This window comes from Cervus canadensis, chromosome 6, assembly GCF_019320065.1.
Source record: "Cervus canadensis isolate Bull #8, Minnesota chromosome 6, ASM1932006v1, whole genome shotgun sequence".
Taxonomy (NCBI): Eukaryota; Metazoa; Chordata; class Mammalia; order Artiodactyla; family Cervidae; genus Cervus; species Cervus canadensis.
This window is the reverse complement of record NC_057391.1, coordinates 17,716,420-17,739,780: the sequence shown is the minus strand read 5'-3', so window position 1 is coordinate 17,739,780 and position 23,361 is coordinate 17,716,420. Positions and strand designations below refer to the sequence as shown.

The 23,361-nt window shown below is 36.9% G+C and overlaps 1 protein-coding gene and 1 non-coding gene across 12 annotated transcripts in view; one reads left to right on the top strand and one right to left on the bottom strand.

Annotated features, from left to right (window-relative positions):
* Positions 1–23,361, top strand: part of MYO9A (myosin IXA) — a 236,254-nt gene that overhangs the window by 8,059 nt on the left and 204,834 nt on the right. The window lies entirely within an intron of this gene.
* Positions 17,211–17,283, bottom strand: TRNAG-UCC. The gene has a single exon. It is a non-coding gene; the product is annotated as a tRNA-Gly (tRNA).

Genomic DNA, 23,361 nt, shown 5'->3' with positions numbered 1-23,361 from the left:
ACTCTTCCCAGTTTTTCAAACTGGAATTCGGTCAAGATTTTTGCATTGCATTTGGTTTATCTCTTTAGTCTTTTTTTAATGTAGAAAAGTATCTTATCCCATTCCTTTTTCTTATGATATTGAAATTTCAGGTGCTCAGTCGTGTCCAACTCTTTGCAACCCCATGGACTGTAACCATCAGGCTCCTCTATCTGTGGGATTTCTCAGGCAAGAGTACCGGAGTGAGTTGCTATTTTCTCTTCCAGGGGATCTTCCCAACCCAGGGATCAAACCCACGTCTCCTGCATTGACAGACGAGTTCTTTACCACTGAGCCACCAGGGAAGCTATATCTTGTCACTATTAGTGATCTAAGTTTTATGAAGTTTAAAGTGATGTTTGCTGTATCTTTCCATTGTAAAAGTGTATTTTTTTCTTTTATGATCATCAAATACAATAGTCTGTGGGGGTGATACTTTGATATCTTATAAATATTCCATTCTTAATAATATTCTTTACCTGGTGATTTTAGAATCTTTTGTGAGCCTTGGGCAAATCAGTTTTTAACTGAAGGTTGAAAATGGTGATTTTTCTAATGTGGTAATTTTTTATGTTTGTTAGCTGTCATTTTTCTATAAACAAATGATTTATAACTTTCATCACCTAGGAGTGAACTGCAGTTCTTCCTAAAAGAGCAGAGTAAGTAAATGCTTAAATCTTTCTTGTCAAATGTTCAGAGTGAGGAGTTGGTCTAATAGTCATCTACAGTAGTGACAAATGAGTTTGTTAATCATCTCTTTGTTTTTTATTTGTTGTATTACAGTTACTTACATCTGTTCTTTTATTTTTAGATTTTATTGAAGTATAGTAGATTTACAGAGTTGTGTTCATTTCTTCTGTACAGCAAAGTGACTCAGCTATATGTATTCTTCTCCATTATGGTTTGTCATGGGATATTGAATATGGTTCCCTATGCTACACAATAGGACCTTGTTGTTTATCCATCCTGTATATGATAGTTCACCTGTGTCAATCCCAAATTCCCATTCGTTCTCTCCCTTTGTTCTTTTTTGATACTTCGATTGTCTCAAGTAAGGCTGTTGGGAGTTCCTTCAAGCAGGCACCTGAGTTCTTTTTGTATAAATCTGTTATTAGTCTTTGAGTGATTCCTTACTTTTGGATATGAGATATCTTGGCTTATCAAGGATTTCTCCTGCTTTAGACCGAAATCAGCAGTTTCTCCAAGGAGATATGTCTCTTTATAGAAGAGGATGATGTTTAGAAAACATCTGGATGCTAAATACGCTCCTTTCTATGGAACTGTCATCACTTCTAGGCCTTGTCAGGAGGAAAAAAAAAACATGAGGTCATATTGATAATTCCAATTCAGATTTAACATTGCATGCTTCTTTCTTCATCTTTTTTTTTTTAAACACTTTAGTTTTAATCTCTTTTATATCTTAGTTTTTATTAACATTGAATTTTTTCCTAAGTATAGCTAAAATAATTTAAAAATAAAGTTACTCAGTGAACTTTAAGATTTCTTTGCATCCCATTTTGTCCTTAGAATGTATCCCACCAAGGTTATACTGACTGTTAGTACTGTGTTTAAAAGTCACTTGAAATCATTATTTTCTCAGTGTGATTATTACCAGTTTGGTATGTATTTAGGTCCATTTGTTTATCATTTTAGAGTTTGCTTCCTCTTTTTTTTTTTTTTTTAATTTACTCTTACCCTTGGAATATATACAATACATAGCTCAAAAGGAGAAGCCAAATGTGACGGTATATGTGGAAATCGTATTTTCATCCTCATCCCTTGTTTCCTCCTTGCTTCCCTATAGATAACCATTTTTGTAAGTTTCTGATGAATCATTCCAGTTTTTTTTTTCCTTCAAAGTTAGGTGTATGTGTGTATTCTCCTTTCATACACCAAAGGTAATATACATATTTACCATGTTTTGTATCTCTACCTATTCTTTTTTGTCCCCCATTTCTCAATATATTTGGGAGAATACAACATATTGGTATATACAGATCTTATTCTTTTTTGTGGAGGCACAGTATTCTGTTGTGTTGATATACCATAATTTTATTAATGAGTCTATATCTGATTAGATATTTGTGTTTAGTCTTTTGAACTGTGAGTAAATATTGCATATTGAATAGATTAATTGAACAATAAAGTTTCTTCCTCAAATAATTAAGAAGGAGTTGATTTGTTTCAGAGAGGCTTATAGTCCGGGGTGGGGGGCTTTGTTATGTGTTTTGTTGTTGTTGTTAAGATTTCCGGAAAAGTAGATATTTTGGGACATAAGTACACTTTCTTGCATCTAAATATTAGGTGATTGATATCACTAATGTTAGTCTGCTTTGTTTTATTGCACCTGGGTCAGAAGGGACAAGGGATGATTTACCTACTTCTTTCTCCCTTTGCTTCCTGGTTCCTTGAAGCATTGAAATAAAAATCTGATGTCCTGGGTGTTTTCATGTAAGCATAAGTCAAGTTCTTTCCTTACTGTTTTTTCCCACAACTTCCCCACTCCTTAACTTCACCTTTTCTTCTCTTTTCGCCTTAACTCTTTCAGATTATCTCCAAGCATTCAGTGGGCAGATTCTTAGAGTCTAGTAAGGCAGATAAAATGTATAGTTTAAATGTAAAGAGTAAAAGAGAGGAATACTAAAGAGAGAGGGAAGGGACCTGCTAGGATGCAAGGAATTCAGTCTCTGGGGCTTATGTAAATTGCTTTCTCATATTAAGTTACTGCAGCAGGAACTTTCCTGCTGTAAAGGGTACAGTGGTTAAGACTCCATGCTTCCACTGCAGGGGGCACAGGTTCGATCCCCAGTCAGGGAACTAAGATCTCGAGTGCTGTGTGACTCGGCCCCCCCAAAAAAAGAGGTTACTATAGCAGTCATATACAGTTGTCCCTTTTCCTTTTTATGCACATATACAGGAGAGTGAATAAAACGTATGCAGTTTTAAGAAAATTATGAAGTAAACATTTGTGTTGTCATTGTCCAGGCCAACAAACAAGAATTGCCTCCCCATTACCTCACCCTCAGCTTACCCTGTCAACATATCCCAATCTGTGAAAGTGGCTATTATCTTGACCTTTTGTGACTCATTTTCCTGCTTTGCTTCTTAATTTTAAATCCCAGGTCATATATCCTTAAACAATGTAGTTTATTTTTCCTTGTTTTTGAACTTCATATGAGTATTTTATGTGATTTAAAAAATTTAGTTCAGAATTTGTCAATTTAACGCCAAGTTGTTAGCTGTTGTTCATGAGATTTCATTGTGGTAATGTATTCCAACGTATGGTCACAAGGTACTACAATTTTTTACGTTCTAGTTGTGATGGACATTTGAGTAGATTTCAGTTTCTTGCTGTTATGTAAATAATTAGGTGGTGAGTGCTCTTGTACCTGTTTCATGTTTTCAAGTGCACAAATATTTCTAAGAATTCCTGAGAATGGAATTGCTGGGTTGCGAGGTATGTACACATTCAGCTTTGATAGTGGCAAATTGTTTTTCGAAATTATTTTCATTTGTAATTCCAACACAATGTGTGAGAGTTCCCTTTGTTTACATTCTAAACACTTAGTATTTTTAAGCTCTAATTTTTGCCAATTTGAAAAACATATTGGTGTCTCATGGTTTTAATTTGCATTTTCATGATTACTAATGAAGTTGAGCATCTTTTCATAGTCATTTGAATTTTCTTCTTATGTACCTATCTAAGTTATTAGCTCAGTTTTTTTCTGTTAGGTGATCTGTGGTTTTATTACTGATTTTTAGGAATTCTATGTGTGTGTGTGTGTGTGTGTGTGTGTGTGTGTGTTTAGGCTGCACTGTGTGGCTTGCAGGATCTTAGTTCCCCTACCAGGGATTGAACCCAGGCCCATAGCAGTGAAAGCATGGAGTCTTAACCACCAGACCTCCAGGGACTTCCCTATATGTGTTTCGGATACTACTTATCACTTTAGAAGTTTTGATACCTGGTAAGGCAAAATCACCATGGATGGTGACTGCAGCCGTGGTTCCTTGGAAGAAAAGCAATGACAAACCTAGACAGCATATTAAAAATCAGACATTACTTTGCCTGCAAAGGTCCGTATAGTCAAAGCTGTGGTTTTCCTAGTAATCATGTACGGATGTGAGAGCTGGACAATAAAAAAGGCTGAGCACCGAAAATTTGATGCCTTCGAACTGTGGTATTGGAGAAGACCCTCGAGAGTTCCTTGGACAGCAAGGAGAACAAACCAGTCAATCCTAAAGGAAATCAGTCCTGAGTATTCATTGGAAGGACTGATGCTGAAGCTCCAATACTTTGGCTATCTGATACGAAGAGCCAAGTCATTGGAAAAGACCTCGACGCTGGGATAGATTGAAGGCAGGAGGGAGAAAGGGATGACATAGGATGAGATGGTTGGGTGGCCTCACTGACTCGATGGAAATGAGTTTGAATAAACTCTGCGAGATGGTGAAGGACAGGGAAGCCTGGTGTGCTGTAGAGGGGCTGAGTGACGAAGGCAAGTCTTCACACTTTGCTATTGTTTTTCAGGAAACTCTTGGCTGTTTTTAGCCCATTACACTTTCATATATATTTTATTTTTTAATTAAATTAAAAAATAATCTTTTTGGTCATGTGGCATGAGGGGTCTTAGTTCCCTGACCAGGGATCAAACCAGTGCCCACTGCATTGGAATCTCAGAGTCTTAACCACTGGACTGCCAGGAAAGTCTTGACTTTTATATATATTTTAGAATCACTGTGTCACATTACACACACACACACACACACACACCCACCCACCCACACACACACACACACACACACACACACCCAGGAAAGTCTTGACTTTTATATGTATTTTAGAATCACTGTGTCACATTACACACACACACACACACACACACACCCAGGAAAGTCTTGACTTTTATATGTATTTTAGAATCACTGTGTCACATTACACACACACACACACACACACACACACGCCCAACAAAATAATTCAACATAAAAACAGCATGCGAGATTTTTATTGAGAACGAACTGATTCTGGAGATTAATTTGGGGAGAGCTGACATTTTCCAACATTGAGTTTTCCAGACTATGACACACAGTGGATATCCTTCCATTTATGTAATGATTTATGATAAAGTCTTTTCAGTAGAGGTTTTGTACATTATTTGTTAGATTTGTTCCTGAGTACTTCATATTTTCTGATGTAATTATAAGTAGTGATACCTTCAAAAGATTATTTTCTGTGTATTCTGACACACTGCTGTATTCAAAACGGGTAGCCAACAAGGACCTACTGCGTAGCACGTGTGACTGTACTCAGTGTCATATGCCAGGCTGGGTGGGCGGGGCGGCGGGGAGTTGGTGGGAGAGTGGACACGCGTATGTATGGCTGAGGCCTTGCGCTGGTCACCTGAAGTTGGCACAGCATTGTTAGTTGGCTCTACCCCAATGGTGGGTCAGGTGGTAAAGAACCTGCCTGCAATGCAGGAGAGCCAGGTTTGATCCCTGGGTCAGGAAGATCCCCGGGCAAAGGAAATGGCAACCTACTCCAGTATTCTTGCCTTGGGAGTCCCTTGGACAGAGGAGCCTGGAGGGTTACAGTCCATGGGGTCACAAAAGAATCAGACACAACTGAGTGACTAACACACACACACTGCAAAATAAGAAGTTCAAAGTTTGAAGAAAAAAAAAGATTATTTTCTAATGGTTGTTGGCATACAGAGCTATAAAACTAATAATCAACTTGTGTATGTTAAATTAGAGAACTAATAAGAGATTATCAGTTCAGTTCATTTGCTCAGTCATGTCCGACTCTGCGACCCCATGGACTGCAGCACACCAAAATTCCCTGTCCATCACCAACTCCTGGAGCTAACTCAGACTCATGTCCATTGAGTCAGTGATGCCGTCCACCCATCTCATCCTCTGTCATCCCCTACTCCTCCTGCCTTCAATCTTTTCCAGCATCAGGGTCTCTTCCATTGAGTCAGGTGTTTGCATCAGGTGGCCAAAGTATTGGAGTTTCCTCTTCAGCATCAGCCCTTCCAATGAATATTCAGGACTGATTTCGTTTAAGACTGACTGGTTTGATCTCCTTGCAGTCCAAAGGCTCTCAAGAGTCTTCTCCAACACTACAGTTCCAAAAGCATCAATTCTTCGGTGCTCGGCTTTCTTTATAGTCCAACTCTGACATCCATACATGACTACTGGAAAAATCATAGCTTTGACTAGACGGACCTTTATCGGCAAAGTAATGTCTTTGCTTTTTAATATGTTGTCTAGGTTGGTCATAGCTTTTCTTCCCAGGAGCAAGCGTCTTTTAGTTTCATGGCTGCAGTTCACCATCTGCAGTGATTTTGGAGCTCAGGAAAATAAAGTCTGTCGCTGTTTCCATTCTTTCCCCATTTATTTGCCATGAAGTGATGGGACGAGATGCCATGATTTTAGTTTTCTGAATGTTGAATTTTAAGGCAACTTTTTCACTCTACTCTTTCACTTTCATCAAGAGGCTTCATAGTTCTTCACTTTCTGCCATAAAGGGTGGTGTCATCTGCATATCTGAGGTTGGTATTGATATTGATATTGATAAGTCTCCTAGCAATCTTGATTCTAGCTTCTGCTTCATCCAACCCGGCATTTTGCATGATGTACTCTGCATATAAGTTAAATAAGCAGGGTGACAATATACAGCCTTCGTGTACTCCTTTCTCTATTTGGAACCAGTTTGTTGTTCCATGTCCAGTTCTAACTGTTGCTTCTTGACCTGCATATAGATTTCTCAGGAGGCAGATCAGGTGGTCTGGTATTCCCATCTCCTTCTAAGAATTTTCTATAGTTTTTTGTGATCCACACAGTCAAAGTCTTTGGCGTAGTCAATAAAGCAAATATCTATAGATTCTTTCAAATTTTCTTTATATATATATACAATTATGTCATGTGCAAATAATAGTTTGTTTCTTGTTTCTTCTAGTCCTTATACCTGTTTATAAAAGTAATTAATTTATTTTTTATTTCTGGTTGCATGAGGTCTTCATTGCTGCAGGCAGGCTTTCCCCCGTTGTGGAGTGGGGGCTAGTTTTTACTTGTGGTGCACGCGCTTCTCACTGTGGTGGCTTTTCTTGTGGAGCACAGGCTCTAGGTGCATGGGCCTCAGTAGTTGCAGTTTGGGGGCTCTAGAGCATGGATTCAGCAGTTGTGCCCACATGGCTGATATGCTCCGCATGGCATGTGGACTCTTCCTGAACCAGGGATTGAACCCTTGTCCTCTGCATTGGTGGGTGAATTCTTATCCACTCTACCACCAAGGAAGTCCCTTATACCTTTCGTTCTATATTTTTCTTGCTTTCCTATGCCACCTAGAGTATACAGCTATCTCCAGTATAGTGTTGATAGAAGTAGATGGCCATCATTTTCTTGTTTCTGATCTCAAAGGAAAAATGTTCAGCAGCCTTTCCCCATTAAGTATGCTGTAGGCTTTTGTAGTTACCTTTTATCAACTGAAGAAATTTTGTTCTATTCCTAGTTTGCTAAGACCCCTTTTGAGATGTAAATAAATAATTGGATTTTTATGGATCTTAAAATATGGTTGATTATATTAATTGGCTTTCTGATATGAATATAAGATTTATCTTTGCTTTCCTGGGATATGTAACTTGATTATAGTATACTGTACTTACATTACTGGTTGTTGTTTGCTAATATTTGTTTGAGATTTTTGTGTGCAAGTTCTGGAGTACAGTTGACTTATGATTTTGTTGTCTTGTCTGGTCTTTGCCAGAATTTTTTGGTTTTGATGTTATACTAACCTCATTAAAAGAATCTGGAAGAATTTATTTAAGACTGTATTATTTACTCCTTGAGTTTTTGGGAGAATTTGCTGGTGAAGTGGTGTGGCTCTGGAGGTTTCTTTGGAGTCTTTGTTGGGAAAAGTTTTTATTAGGGTCATTAAGATTTTTTTTTTTTTTAATGGGACCAGTCCATTTTTCTGCATAAGTTGTGCTAAGATATGTATATGTTGAAACATATATGTATGTTGGAAATATCCTAATATAGGATTTCATCTAAGTTTCATTCAGTTTCATCTAAATTAAAACATTACCATTGTAACATTTACAACATTGATAGTTTTGCCCTTTTTTTCCATTCCTGATCCCTTTCTGTTTTGTTGCCTCATTACTCTTGGCTTGAGGTTTGCCAATTTATAGTTTTTTCAAAGACACACTTCTGGCTTTGTTGGTCCTTTAATTTTATATATATATATTTTTATTTCTTTTTTGTTGTTATTTCTTTTTACTTGTCCTAGTTTTACTTTCCTTTTTTTTCTGTCTTCTTGAGAAGACAGTTCCCTAATTTTTGCTTTTTTCTGTTATACCCATTTAGAATTATAATTTCCCTATAAATTTCCCTATATTGCTTTAGCTGCATCTCATAAGTTTTGAAATATAATGTTTATGTTATGGTTTATTCAGAATACTTTCTGTTTACTTAATGGTCACGTGGATTATTTAAGATTATATTTTTAAGTTTGCACCTATGTTAGGATTTCCTACTATATTAGTTGTCTATTGCAGTATAACAAGTTAAGCCCAAATCTTAGTGACTTATTTTTGTTTATAGTATTTGTGGGTCAGGAATTCAGGAGTGTTTCAGCTTGGCAGTTTTGCCCGAGTTCCTTTCCATGTGGATTTTTCCATGGAGCTTTTTAAGTGGTGTTAAGGTATGACCGCTAGAATTCCTGAGGGAGAAAACGCTAGGTAGAAGCATGTTGCTGTTTGTGACCTAGTCTCAGAAGTCACTTAGCTTCACTTCACTGAATTCTGCTGGGCAGGACAGTTACAAAGGTCCATCCAAGTTCACGGGGCAGAAAACATAGGGAAAGTGTAAACATCACGTTGTAGAAGGGTGTGTAGGATGGGATAGATATTTGTATGGAAGGTACTATTGATATTTGTTCCTTGTCATTTTTTGGTTACTGATTTCTATTTGTTTTAAAGAACATGGTGTTATGATCTGAGTGCTGTTTCGTTTCTTTTTCTGGATCTCAAATTTACATATATTGGATTTTCTTTCTCACATGTTTCTTAATTTACTCTGTTTTTCTTTCACTGTGGGCAATTTCTTCAGATGTGTCTTTTAGTTCACTCACTCCAACTATTCCATTTTACAGTTCAGTTGTTGTGTTTTATAATTTTAGAAGCCCTTTTTAGTTCTTTATAAAATCTTCAAAGTCATTTTTTATGGTTCTTGTCCCTTTCAGATAGTTTTCAGTCTTCTTTATCACTTGATACATTAGTAAGCAGTTTTTTTTTTTTTCTGTGTGATCATTTGCAGTATCTGAAATTTTTGTAGATTCTACTACAGTCTACATTTTAGTAGCTTCTACTCTTTGCTTCTTCTCATTCATGGTGCTTTGCTTCCTTCTTGCTTGGCCTAAATAGTGCCTTTTCTTGGGACATTATTTGTGATATTTGCACGTGCATCTTCTGGATGCCTATAACCTGTTTGTTTTTTTTGTGTGTGTGTGTATGTGTGTGTGTGTATCAATAAGGTAATAGAATTAAGGTGACAAAAATGTACGTCTGAGTGTTTTGTGTATGCATGTGTTAGGGTGGTAATAAGCTGAGGTGGTGGTGTGTCCTTTGGTTATAATTCAAAGCATCCTGTGGCCAGTGTCACCTGTTTTTTTTTTTAAGGTTGCAAGCTAAGAATGGTTTTTACATTTTCAAATGTATGAAGAAAAATAATATTTTGCAGCGTGTGAAGATTATATGAAACTCAGATCTCCGTGTGCATAACTGAAGTTCTGTTGGAACACAGCTGCGCTCATTTGTTTCCGTATTGTCTGTGGCTGTTTGCGTGCTACAGCCGCCAAATCGAGTGTTTGCCACAGACGTCAGTGTGGCCTCCAAAGCCTAAAGTATTTATATCTGGCCTTTTACAGAAAAAATTACAACTTGTCAGGAACTCTCCTTTACAATTCAGTGCCAGCACAACTTTTCTTTGCAGTTCTTGGGGGATAGGGTAGAGTGGGATAGGTTTACTTTGGTTTATTTTATGAGTTCTAGTTGTATAGCATCTCCTATCAGATTTACATCCTAGGATGGGCCCTGGGCTTGGCTTCTGTCTTTGTAAGACTGAAAACCAAAGCCCAGCCTTGGCTTCAATCAGGGGCTAATTTGGCTTCATCCTTCTGCTTACCTCTGAATGTTTTGGTCTTATAATTCCTACTTTTTAAATTATATATTTTCTATTTTATTAATTTAAAAAATTTCAGAGGGGTGTTTTGTTCTTAATAATTGGCCATATTATTGGAGATGATTTGTTTCTGAATATGAAAAAAGTTTAAGACTCAGAGAAATAGAGTAGTTAGCTCGAAAGTTGTACTACTGGTAGATAGCCAACAGAGGCTTTGACTTTAGGAAGCTTACTTACCATCTAGGAGTGAGAAGTTAGGATTGTACATTGCTTTCCATGTTCCCAATACAGTCTGTAGGATTTCTGCTACTTGGGCCATGTAGGAGAAGTGTCTTAGCTACAGAAGACAAGAAAGGCATAAATTACTCATAAAGTCTTTGGCAGGGGAAACAAATACCATATGTAGAAAATGGAGAAATAAAAAGATGTTGAGAAGGAAATGAAAAAAAAATTGACTGTGAAAGAAAGTGAAATTTAGTAAATCTGTCAGGTTAACTATATGAATTAAAGATGAAAATAGGCTGTTTAATTTTGTACTTACTTTGTAAACAGCAAACATTGTTTTTTATATACAGTATCGCATTTAACTTAATAGCAACTGTGAGTTAGGTGATAATGTTGATTTAACAAGTATGCAAACATTTAGGGAAGGTAGTTTATTATTTATTTGCCAAGGCTCACTCATTCAGTTCATTTCAGTTCAGTTCAGTCGCTCAGTCGTGTCCGACTCTTTGCAACCCCATGAATCACAGCACACCAGGCCTCCCTGTCCATCACCAACTCCCGGAGTTTACTCACACTCATGGGCATCGAGTCGGTGATGCCATCCAGCCATCTCATCCTCTGTCGTCCCCTTCTCCTCCTGCCCCCAATCCCTTCCAGCATCAGGGTCTTTTCCAATGAGTCAGCTCTTCGCATGAGGTGGCCAAAGTATTGGAGTTTCAGCTTCAGCATCAGTCCTTCAAATGAACAGCCAGGACTGATCTCCTTTAGGATGGACTGGTTGTATCTCCTTGCAGTCCAAGGGACTCTCAAGAGTCTTCTCCAACACCATAGTTCAAAAGCATCAATTTTTCAGCACTCAGCTTTCTTCACAGTCCAACTCTCACATGACAACTCCATGACAACTCTCACATGACAACTTCACAGTCCAACTCCATACATGACCACTGGAAAAACCATAGCCTTGACTAGATGGACCTTTGTTGGCAAAGTAATGTCTCTGCTTTTTAATATGCTATCTAGGTTGGTCATAACTTTCCTTCCAAGGAGTAAGTGTCTTTTAATTTCATGGCTGCAGTCACCATCTGCAGTGATTTTGGAGCCCAAACTATATTTAAATAAAGTCTGACACTGTTTCCACTGTCTCCGCATCTATTTCCCATGAGGTGATGGGATCAGGTGTCATGATCTTAGTTTTCTGAATGTTGAGCTTTAAGCCAACTTTTTCACTCTCCTCTTTCACTTTCATCAAGAGGCTTTTTAAAAATAGGATCTGAAAAAAAAATAAAAATAGGATCTGAACCCCTCTGTGACTATAAAGCCCATGTTTTTTCCATAGAATTATATTGTGAAAAAAAATCTCTAAATGGTTAATGGACATTTTATGAAACTATGTGGTTAACATTGCTATACTTATGTGAGAATCCCTCAGGCATTCATTTAGAGGTTAGTCTTATTTTAGACAATTCAAATAAGTAGTATTTGGTTTCTAAGGTCACATGAATTAGAAGCAGCAATGAGAATAGAGGAGCATTTGTAGGTTTTTATGCTGGCAGGATGAAATTTTTTTGTAAATTGAAAGTACATCAATCTGGTGATACTAAGCATAGGGACAGGCAACCTTACTTTTATGTGTCAGTAGTTTCTATGACTATCACTGTCATAAAAATGGACATTTATTACAGGAGCCCAAATTCTTAAGAAACACATAAATTTTTTTTTTTTTATTTTTTATTTTTTTATTTTTTTATTAGTTGGAGGCTAATTACTTCACAACATTTCAGTGGGTTTTGTCATACATTGATATGAATCAGCCATAGATTTACACTTATTCCCCATCCCGATCCCCCCTCCCACCTCCCTCTCCACCCGATTCCTCTGGGTCTTCCCAGTGTACCAGGCCCGAGCACTTGTCTCATGCATCCCACCTGGGCTGGTGATCTGTTTCACCATAGATAGTATACATGCTGTTCTTTTGAAACATCCCACCCTCACCTTCTCCCACAGAGTTCAAAAGTCTGTTCTGTATTTCTGTGTCTCTTTTTCTGTTTTGCATATAGGGTTATCGTTACCATCTTTCTAAATTCCATATATATGTGTTAGTATGCTGTAATGTTCTTTATCTTTCTGGCTTACTTCACTCTGTATAAGGGGCTCCAGTTTCATCCATCTCATTAGGACTGGTTCAAATGAATTCTTTTTGACGGCTGAGTAATATTCCATGGTGTATATGTACCACAGCTTCCTTATCCATTCATCTGCTGATGGGCATCTAGGTTGCTTCCATGTCCTGGCTTTTATAAACAGTGCTGCGATGAACATTGGGGTGCACGTATCTCTTTCAGATCTGGAGAAACACATAAATTATATTCATTTTACATTTGTTCCTTGGTGTCCTTGGGGTATTGGTTCCAGAACACTCGACTGTGGATACCAAAATCTGAGGATGCTCAAGCTCCTTAACAGTTGGTCTTCTGTATCTGTAGGTTATGCATGTGTGGATACTGAGGGTCGACTGTTCTCTGCTTAAAATGATAATAAAGTTAGAAATGATGTTGTTGAAATAATTTTTTCCAGAGAATTTGCAAGCAGTAGCTTCTAACACTTAAGGAGCTGAAATTCCAGTTTGTTGGGTAACTTGGATTTCTAGAATGACTTTTTTTTTCTTCATTTATTTTTATTAGTTGGAGGCTAATTACTTTACAATATTGTAGTGTTTTTTGTCATATATTGACATGAATCAGCCATGGATTTACATGTATTCCCCATCCCGATCCCCCCTCCCACCTCCCTCTCTACCCGATCCCTCTGGGTCTTCCCAGTGCACCAGGCCCGAGCACTTACATCATGCATCCAACCTGGGCTGGTGATCTGTTTCACCATAGATAATATACATATTTCGATGCTGTTCTCTTGAAAGATCCCACCCTCGCCTTCTCCCACAGAGTCCAAAAGTCTGTTCTGTACATCTGTGTCTCTTTTTCTGTTTTGCATATAGGGTTATCTAGAATGACTTTTCTAAAAGTTCAGAATAGTTGAAAATTGTCTGATGTGCTGGAAAGTAATTTGTATTTGCTATCTGATTCTAATACTATACAGTAAAATAATGATTAACTTGCACTTTTTCATGAAACTAGTAACTTCTTTTCATAAATACTCAGTTTTCATAAGTTTGTAATTTAGCATTGATATCTCCTAGCTTTACAGAAGAGAGATAAGCTTGTTTAGAATCCCACTTGAAGTCATTCATATAATATAGATTTTGACACATGGTGAATGATGGCACCTTTTTAAAAGTATCAAAACCTAAGACAACTTTCAAGAGTGAAGTTTTTTGTAAATGGTCTGGCAACGTTGCTGTTGATAATTTCAAGGTCCTGAAGGAATAAAAATGATCAATTTTTCAATAATATTTTGATTTTTAAGGCAATATTTGATTAATATTTTGAAGTGTTCACTTAGTTGTTCAGTGTACCATTTTAATGAATACAAAATTCTAGGTTTTATTGAGTAAGTTTATTGAGTAAAGGGATACTCTGTTCTCTGATCATACTGCTACCTTTGGAAGACTACTTTTGCCAAAATGCACATCATTGATCAGAGAAGGGAGGCTGGATGACCGTGGATAAGTGAGCACAGACATATGAGTGTAAGTAGAAAAAACTCTTAGCACATGTCTTGTTAATTGGAACCAACAAAGCTGGACTCTCCTTAGATAGTATGTGAAGAGCAGTGATTTTTGCTATGATAAGCTACATAGAGTTAACAGTAGAATTTTCTCAACTCAAGGATAGTTGCAGTGATCAGAAAAAAATAACCTACTGGTGTGAGCAATAAGATAAATAATTGACAGAAACCAGCATGTTATTGTTTTATTCAGTGACTGGAAGTACTCGTTGGTTGGTGATGCTTATACATGCCTTATGTCCATAGTACCAAGGCTGAGAGGTATACATGAAGGTAAAGGATTGAGTTGGGGGTAGGAGGGAAGGTGTCAAGAGTGGCAGGTGGCAAATATGTTAGGTACAGATTTGATAGTGTTGGCAAATAGACCCCTGGCAATGGTAGATACTAAGAGTAGAGATCAGAGAGATCATAATTGAGGGGATGGAACTGAAAGGACCCTGAGTATAATATTTGAAGCTCTGTTGGAAAAAGAAAGCCATACATATGTGACACAAGGCACAGAGGACATTGTACTTACTAGGCAATGGGAAAAAAAACACCCCTTGAATTTAGTATCTTGTAGAATTTATTATAATATTGTGTCAAGTTAAGATTTATTAGTATGCTATATAGTTGTATTACTTTGTTAGGGCTGCCATAACAAAATAACACAAATGAAATACCACAAACAGTATTTCTGTGATTTTTTTTTTTTACCAGCAAAAATTTATTTTCTAGGCTCCGTAGCTTGAAAATCCAAGGTCAGAGTTTTGCCATGTTTGGTTTCCTGAGGGCTCTCCATTTATAGATGGCCATCTTTTTTCTGTGTCCTCACGTGGCCTGTTCTCTGTATGTGCATCCCTGCTGTCTTTTCCTCTCTTTATAAGGGCACTAGCCCTATTGGATTAGGGTCCCACCCTGATGACCTAGTTTAGCCATAACTACCTCTTTAAAGGTTTCATCTCCAAATATAGTTACATTAGGGGTTAGGGTTTAAACGTGTGAGTTTGGGGAACACAGTTCAGTCCCTAACAGCAGTAGTACCCAGAACACAAAACAGAATAGAACTAAATTTTGTGTAGAGAAAGGTGCAGTGGAAAAAAATAAAGGCAAACATGGGGTAGTTTTGAGGGATTGATACATTGTTAGTTCATCAGTGCTATAAATCCATATCTCAAATCAATCCTTTACATTCTGAAATAATGGATGCTATTGAATGTTGTGTTAGAACTTCACTAACGTCCTTCAGGGTGTCAAACAGTACATTAGGCTTTTTGTGTTTTTTTAGGGCGAGAAGAGGAAGGGATCTAGGAGTCAGAAGTAGTGAAAGAGGAGGGTGCAATGCAGATACCGTAATTGTTTTGGAGGTGGAATTATTGATAAACTAGGAATCAGCAAGTAGTACTTGTTCCTAGCATGATCAGTAGCAATTGAGGGAATTCCCTAAAGTTGTGGAAATATTTACAAATAAAGATCGGTATCCAATGTTAATTTACTCCAAGGCTGTTTCAGATTTAGAAAACATTTTGAAACTTTTCTGCAAATTCTGAAACCTGGATTTAAAACCTAGAAATACACAATTTAAAGAATTAATGTAGACTTTCCTAACAGAGATTAAGACACACAGATTAGGTGCACCCCGCCTCCACCATCTTTCCATCCTGTTCCCTTCACAGAAGTGCTGTTTTCCCATACTATTAGCTCTTTCCAGTTTGATACATTTTTTTTTCAGCTATTTGTGCATTTACTAATATCTCTATATGCACCTGTAGAACATATATTATTGCAAAGAACATAAATGTATCATATATCCTTTGTGCTATATCCATTTTCTTTTTTTTTCTTTATATATATCTATTTTGTTGAAGTATAGTTGACTTAATGTTTCAGGTACATAGCACAGTGATTCAGTTATACATATACAACATATATTATTTTTGAGATTTTTCTATTATAGGTTATTACAAGATACTGACTATAGTTCTGTGTGCTGTACAGTAAACCTTTGTTGCTTTGTTGAATATCTGTTTTTTTAATTTCGAAATCTAGCATTCTATTCATGCTGAGGCAAACAAGTGTAATCAAAATACTTAATTTTTAAGTATTAATCAAAATCTTAAATTTTTTAGGTAGACAAAAATTTGTGTTCTAAAATATATATATTATACCTACTATTTATATATGTTTACAAAAGCTTTTCTGCTGTGGTTGATAAAGGCTTGAGAAAGAATATAAATGTCCTTTGTTCTATATCCATTTTCAAATAAAATTTCTAAAAGAACCATTTATTTCATTTTTGAAAATTAAGGTATAATTTACCTGGATTAAAATGACTAATTCTTAGAGTGTACAGGTTGAGTACTTCATAAGAACTTGCTGCAAATTTATTTTTAATTCATAGACTTTAAAAAGCAGTTTTTAGGTTTATAGAAAAATTAAACATGAAGTAAACAATTCTCATAGACCTTTTCACCCAATCTCTCCAGTTTCCTCTATTATTATCATCTTGCATTAGTGTGGTCTGTTTGTTGCAAATGATAAACCAATATTGGCATATTATTATTAATTGGAGTCCATAGTTTTCATTAAATTTCATTCTTTTTGTAGTTCACTCTGTGGGTTTTCTCCACCATTGTATCATACTGAGTTGTTTCAGTGTCCTAAAATCTCCTGCACTTCATTCATCTATTCATTTCTCCATTCCTCCTCTGATCCCTCTTCTCGCAACCGCTGATATTTTTACCGTCTTTATATTTTTGCCTTTTCTAGAATGTCATATAATTGAAATCATACAGTAGGAGGTTTTCTCAGATTGGATTCTTTCACATAGTAATGTGCATTTAAGGTTCCTGTCTGTAATTTCATGGCTTGATAGCTCATTTCTTTTCATTGCTCACTAGTAGCACGTTGTGTAGGTACCATAGTTTGTCTTCCCATTCACCTTTTGAAGAACTTCTTGATTGCTTCCAAATTTTGGCAGTTTTGAATAAAGCTGCTATGCACATTGGCATGCAGCTTTTTGTGTGGCCATAAGTTTTTTTTTTTTTCCTTTTTTTTTAATATATATTTATTTATTTATTTGACTGCATGAGGTCTTAGTTACAGCACATGGGATCTTGTTCCCTGACCAGGGTTTGAACCCGGGCCCCCTGCATTGGAAGCACAGAGTCCTAGCCACTGAACCACCAGGGAAGTCCCTGGCCATAAGTTTTTAACTCATTTGGGTAAATACAAAGGTGCATGATTGCCAGACTGTATGGTAAGAGTATGTTTAGTTTGTTAGAAACTGCCAAATTGTCTTTGAAAGCAGCTGTAAGGTTTTGCATCCCCACCATCAGTGAATGAGAATTCTTGTTGCTCTGTATCCTCGCTAGCATTTGACTTTTTTTTTTTCCCAGTCTAATAGATGTGTAGTACTATCTCATTGTTTTGATTTTCAATTAATGCCTGTTTGTCATCTGTATATCTTCTTTGGTGAGTGGTTCTTTTGCCTGTTTTGCCATCTTAATTGGATTGTTTCCATGTTGTTAGGTTTTAAAGAGTTCTTTATGCAGTTGAATACCAGTCCTTTAATCAGATTATGTGTTTTGCAAAAATTTTCCCAGTTTGAGGCTCGTCTTTTCATTTTCTTAACAGTGTCTTTTGATTTTAATGAAGTACAGTTGTCTTTTTTTTTTTTCCTTCTTTTCATGACTTGATTCTGTATTTAAAAAGTCATTACCAAAGTCAACTATTTAGATTTCTCTGATATTGTACTGTAGGAATTTTATAGTTTTTGTTTTACAGTTATGTCTGTGGTCCATTTTGGGTTAATTTTTTTTTTTTGCATGTAGTTGTCCATTTATTCCAGCACCATTTTTTAAAAATTAGTTTTTATTATAGTTAATTTACAGTGTTGTGTTAGGTTCTGCTCTGCAGCAAAGTGAATCAGTTGTGTATATAAACCATTTATCCACTCTTAGATTCTTTTCCCATATAAGTCATTGCAGAGTACCGAGTAGAGTTCCCTGTGCTATACAGTAAGTTCTTATTAGTTATCAATTTTATAAGTAATAGTGTGTGTATATCAGTCCCAGTCTCCTAATTTATCCCTCCCTGCCTTTTGCCCCTTGGTAATCATAGGTTTGTTTTCTACATCTGTGATTCTGTTGTGTAAATAAGTTCATTTGTACCATTTTTTTTTAGATTTCATGTATAAATGCTGTCATATGATGTTTATCTTTCTCTCTTTGACTTCACTCAGTAGGACAGACAATCTTTGGGTCCGTCCATGTTGCTGCAGATGGCATTATTTCATTCTTTTTATGGCTGAGTAGTATGCCATTATGGAGAAGGCAATGGCACTCCACTCCCGTACTCTTGCCTCGAAAATCCTGTGGACGGAGGACCCTGATAGGCTGCAGTCCATGGGGTCGCTAAGAGTAGGACACGACTGAGCGACTTCACTTTCACGTGTTGGAGAAGGAAATGGCAACCCATTCCAGTGTTCTTGCCTGGAGGATCCCAGAAATGGGGTAGCCTGGTGAGCTGCCGTCTATGGGGTCGCACAGAGTCGGACACGACTGAAGCGACTTAGCAGCAGCAGCATGCCGTTATATATATGTACCACATCTTTTTTATCCATTCTTCTTCTGATGGACGTTTAGGTTGCTTCCATGTCCTGACTATTGTAAATAGTATATTCCAGCACCATTTGTTGAAAAGACTATCCTTTCTGCATTGAATTGCCTTTGTTTCTTTATCAGAGATTTGTTGCCTTTATTTGTCTGTTTCTGTGCTTTCTTTTGTGTTTCATTGATCTCTTTGTCCATTCTTTTACCAATTCCAACTGTCTTGGTTACTGTAACTTTATAAGAAGTCTTGAAGTTCTGTAGTTGATTGTCCAACCTTGTTTTTCTCTTTCAGTTTTATGTTGGCTCTTCTGGGTCTTTACTTTCCATTTAAACTTTGTCAGTGTGTCAGTGTCCACAAAATAGCTTGCTGCGATTTTGACTGGGATTCTGTTGAATCTGTCGATTAATTTGGGTAAAGTTTTCTTTTTAATAATATTAAGACTTCCTATTCTTGAACATGGTATAGCTCTGTGTTTATTGAGATTGTCTTTATTTCAGCAGAGTTTCATAGTTTTCATTTTAGAGGTCTTTCACATATTTTTGCTAACTTCATTGCTAAGTGTTTGTTATTTTTAATTCTGTTACAAATAGTATTTTTAATTTAGATTTCCCAATTATGTTGTGTCAAACTGCTAATAGTTTGAATTGACTTGATTTGTATATATTGACTTTGTGTCATTTAGACTTGGTAAATTAAATTGAATGCTTTGTGTATAGTCATGTTATCTGAGAATAAAGATAGTTTTACTTCCTTTTCAGTCTTTATTCCTTCAGTTCCTTTTCTTACTTCATGGCCCTGGCTGCTACCTCCAGTACACATTGAACAGAAGTGGTGAGGGTAGACATACCTTTCTTGTTCCCAATATTTTCTGGTATGCTTCATTTTTTTGGGCAGGTTCAGACTTCCATTTGAGATTATTTTGTTTCAGTTCAGTTCAGTTCAGTCGCTCAGTTGTGTCTGACTCTTTGTGACCCCAAGGACTGCAGCACTCCAGGCTTCCCTGTCCATCACCAACTCCCAGAGCCTGCTCAAACTCATGTACATTGAGTCAGTGATGCCATCCAACCATCTCATCCTCTGTTGTCCCCTTCTCCTCCCGCCTTGAACCTTTCCCAGCTTCAGGGTCTTTTCCAGTGAGTCAGTTCTTCTCATCAGGTGGCCAAAGTATTGGAGTTTCAGCTTCAGCATCAGTCCTTCAATGAATATTCAGGACTGATCTCCTTTAGGATGGACTGGTTGGATCTCCTTGCAGTCCAAAGGCTCTCAAGAGTCTTCTCCAACACCACAGTTCAAAAGCATCAATTCTTCAGTGCTTAGCTTTCTTTATAGTCCAACTCTCACATCCATACATGACTAATGGAAAAACCATAGCCTTGACTAGACAGACCTTTGTTGGCAAAGTAATGTCTCTGCTTTGTAATATGCTGTATAGATTGGTCATAGCTTTTCTTCCAAGGAGCAAGTGTCTTTTAGTTTCATGGCTGCAGTCACCGTCTGCAGTGATTTTGGAGCCCAAGAAAATAAAGTCTGTCACTATTTTCATTGTTTCCCCATCTGTTTGCTATGAAGTGATGGGACCAGATGCCATGATCCTGGTTTTCTGAATGTTGAGTTTTAAGCCAACTTTTTCACTCTCCTCTTTCACTTTCATCAAGAGGCTTTTTAGTTCTTCCTCGCTTTCTGCCGTAAGGGTGGTGTCATCTGCATATTTGAGGTTATTGATATTTCTCCTGGCAATCTTGATTCCAGCTTGTGCTTCATCCCGCCCGGCATTTTGCATGATATACTCTGCATATAATTTAAATAAGCAGGGTGACAATATATAGCCTTGATGTACTCCTTTCCCAATTTGAAACCAGTCTGTTGTTCCATGTCCAGTTCTAACTGTTTCCTTTAGTATTTCTTATATGGCTACTAGTGATAAATTCTTTCAGCTTTTGTTGGAAAAAAATTTTATTTTAACCTTCATCTTTAAAGGATATTTCTTGTAAGATTTAGAATTCTAGATGGATTTTTTTTTCTTTCAGCTATTAAAATACACTATCAGTTATCTTCTAGTTTTTAGTGTTTTTGATGAAAAGTCATTTGTCATTGTTAACCTGAATATAACTTGCCCTTTTTCTTTTGATGCTTTAAGATTTTCTCTTTAGTTTTAGTTTTAAGCAGTTTTACTATGTCGCACCTATATGCAGCTTTCTTTGTATTTATTTTGTTTGTGGTTTGCTGAGTTTTTTGGACCTGTAGACTTATTTTTGCATCAATTTTGAAAAAATTCTGCCATTTTCTCTTCAAATATTTCTTCTATTCCATTCTCTTTTTCATCTCTTTCCAGACTAGTCCATATATATTTCCATATATGGACTATATGGAACTCTTTTCAGACTATTTTCATATATTCACAGATATATGAGTCTAGTCTTGAACTTCCCTTAATTCTTTTTTTCTGTGCTTTAGTTTGGATAATTTCTATTGAGTCTTGCATTCAGTGATCTTTTCTATATCCTGTTCATAGTTTGGCCTATTCAGTGAACTTTTTGTTTGAGATATTGTAGTTTTTTGGTTTGAGAATTTCTATTTGGCTCTTTTTTCTCCCCAGCATTTTCATTTCTCTGCCAAAATATATTAAATCCATATTTTTCTCAAGCATATATTTATAGAATTTATTTTAAAGTCTTTTCTAACTCCCACATCTGGGTCGTGTGTGGGTTTGTTATGAATTTCTTCTCTTGCCTTTGGGTCACATTTTCATGATTCTTTGAATAACCTATAATTTTTATTACATGTGAATATTATATATGAATAGAACAGTTAGAATGAAGTTTATTACTGATTCTTTTTTGGTAAAAAACATGTTAACTCCTTAGACAGAGCAAAAGCCTTAGGGGCTAATGTCTTCATTCTGACATAGACTTGGATTAAAACTGGGCTGGGCTATAGCTATAGTTATTTTGGTTTCCAGTATTTTGAGGATGGATTCTGTCTCCACCCTACAACAGAGCTTGGAATTTAAGTACAACTAGATTCTAGATATCTTTTTATAGCCCTGCACTTGCCTTACTACTCTCCAGAAGATCTCTCTCTGACTTCCTGGTTTACCTCTAGGTTTATGCCTGCTGCTCCCTATTCTCTGATAGCTCCCCGGGGAAGAATTTTTAGGTTGTAATGATTAACTCTGCTTACAGACCATCATATTGGTCAATAGTGTTGTTTTCCCCTTTGCTCACCATGGTATTAGAGTTGAAACTGCTCACTTGTCTTTCTACCTAATATTGGCTTGTCCCTCCCTCTATGGATTTGAGTTTATTTAGATTTCTTTGTGTTCTCAGCTCTCTGATGGGTATAAAAAAATTACTTTTTTGCAACTTTTAATAGTTCGTCCAGACTTTCTTCTTTTGTTTATGGTCAAGGTGACTTTCTCTTATGACCTTATGTATTTTAACTAGAGGAAGAAGCCTCAGCATGACATTACATTATTAGTTGAATTAAAAATTGTTTAGAAATTATATTAGTTTCTTCATTTGCACAGTTTAATAAGTGAAGTGTAAGTTGCTCAGTTGTATCTGACGCTTTATGGCCCCATGGACTATAGCCTGCCAGATTCCTCTGTCGTGGAATTCTCCAGGCCAGAATACTGGAGTGGGTAGCTGTTCCCTTCTCCAGAGGATCTTCCCAACCCCAGGATTGAACCCAGGTCTCCTGCATTGCCAGCAGATTCTTTACCAGCTGAGCCACCAGGGAAGCCCGTTTGATAAAGTGGTATTCTATTAATTCCTTAATAGTATCAGCAAATTTGTTGGAATGTCCAGGTGATTTAAGCTTTTCTGTTTCCACTGAAGATGATATATGGAGCATGTTTAATTTTTTATTATCATATGACTGGAATGCCTAATAAATTCTTAACTTTCCATCAGTTAATTTTATTTTTTCTTTGGATTTCAGCTTTCATGAGTAAAAGGCAGGTTATGTGAAGATAAAGGTTTGTGTATTGGTGTTTTTGTGCTACAAGGGCAGAGTTGAGTGTTTGGGAAAGAGACATTATGACCTGCCAAGTTTAACATCTTTACCATCTATACCTTTATGGAAAAAGTTTGTGAGCCCCTTCATGAAACCATGATTAAATGGCAGTGAATAATACTGCACATTACAACAGGGAGGGAACACAGTCCTGCCCATCTGCAGAAAATTGAATTAACGTTTTCCTGAGCATGGACCCACCCATCAGAATATGACCCACTTTCCCCTACAGTCAGTCTCTCCCATCAGGAAGCTTCTATAAGCCTCTTATCCTTATTCATCAGAGGGCAGATAGAATGAAAGCCACAATCACTGGAAACTAACCAAACTGATTGCATGTACCACAGCCTTGTCTAACTCAGTGAAATTATGAGCCATGCTGTGTAGGGCTACCCAGACAGACGGGTTATGGTGGAGAGTTCTGACAAAATGTGGTCCACTGGAGAAGGGAATGGTGAACCACTTAAGTATTCTTGCCTTGAGAACCCTATGAACAGCATGAAAAGGCAAAAAGATAGGACACTGAAAGGTGAACTCCCTAGGTCGGTAGGTGCCCAATATGCTACTGGAGATCTATGGAGAAGTAACTCCAGAAAGAATGACGAGATGGAGCCAAAGCAAAAACACCCAGTTGTGGATGTG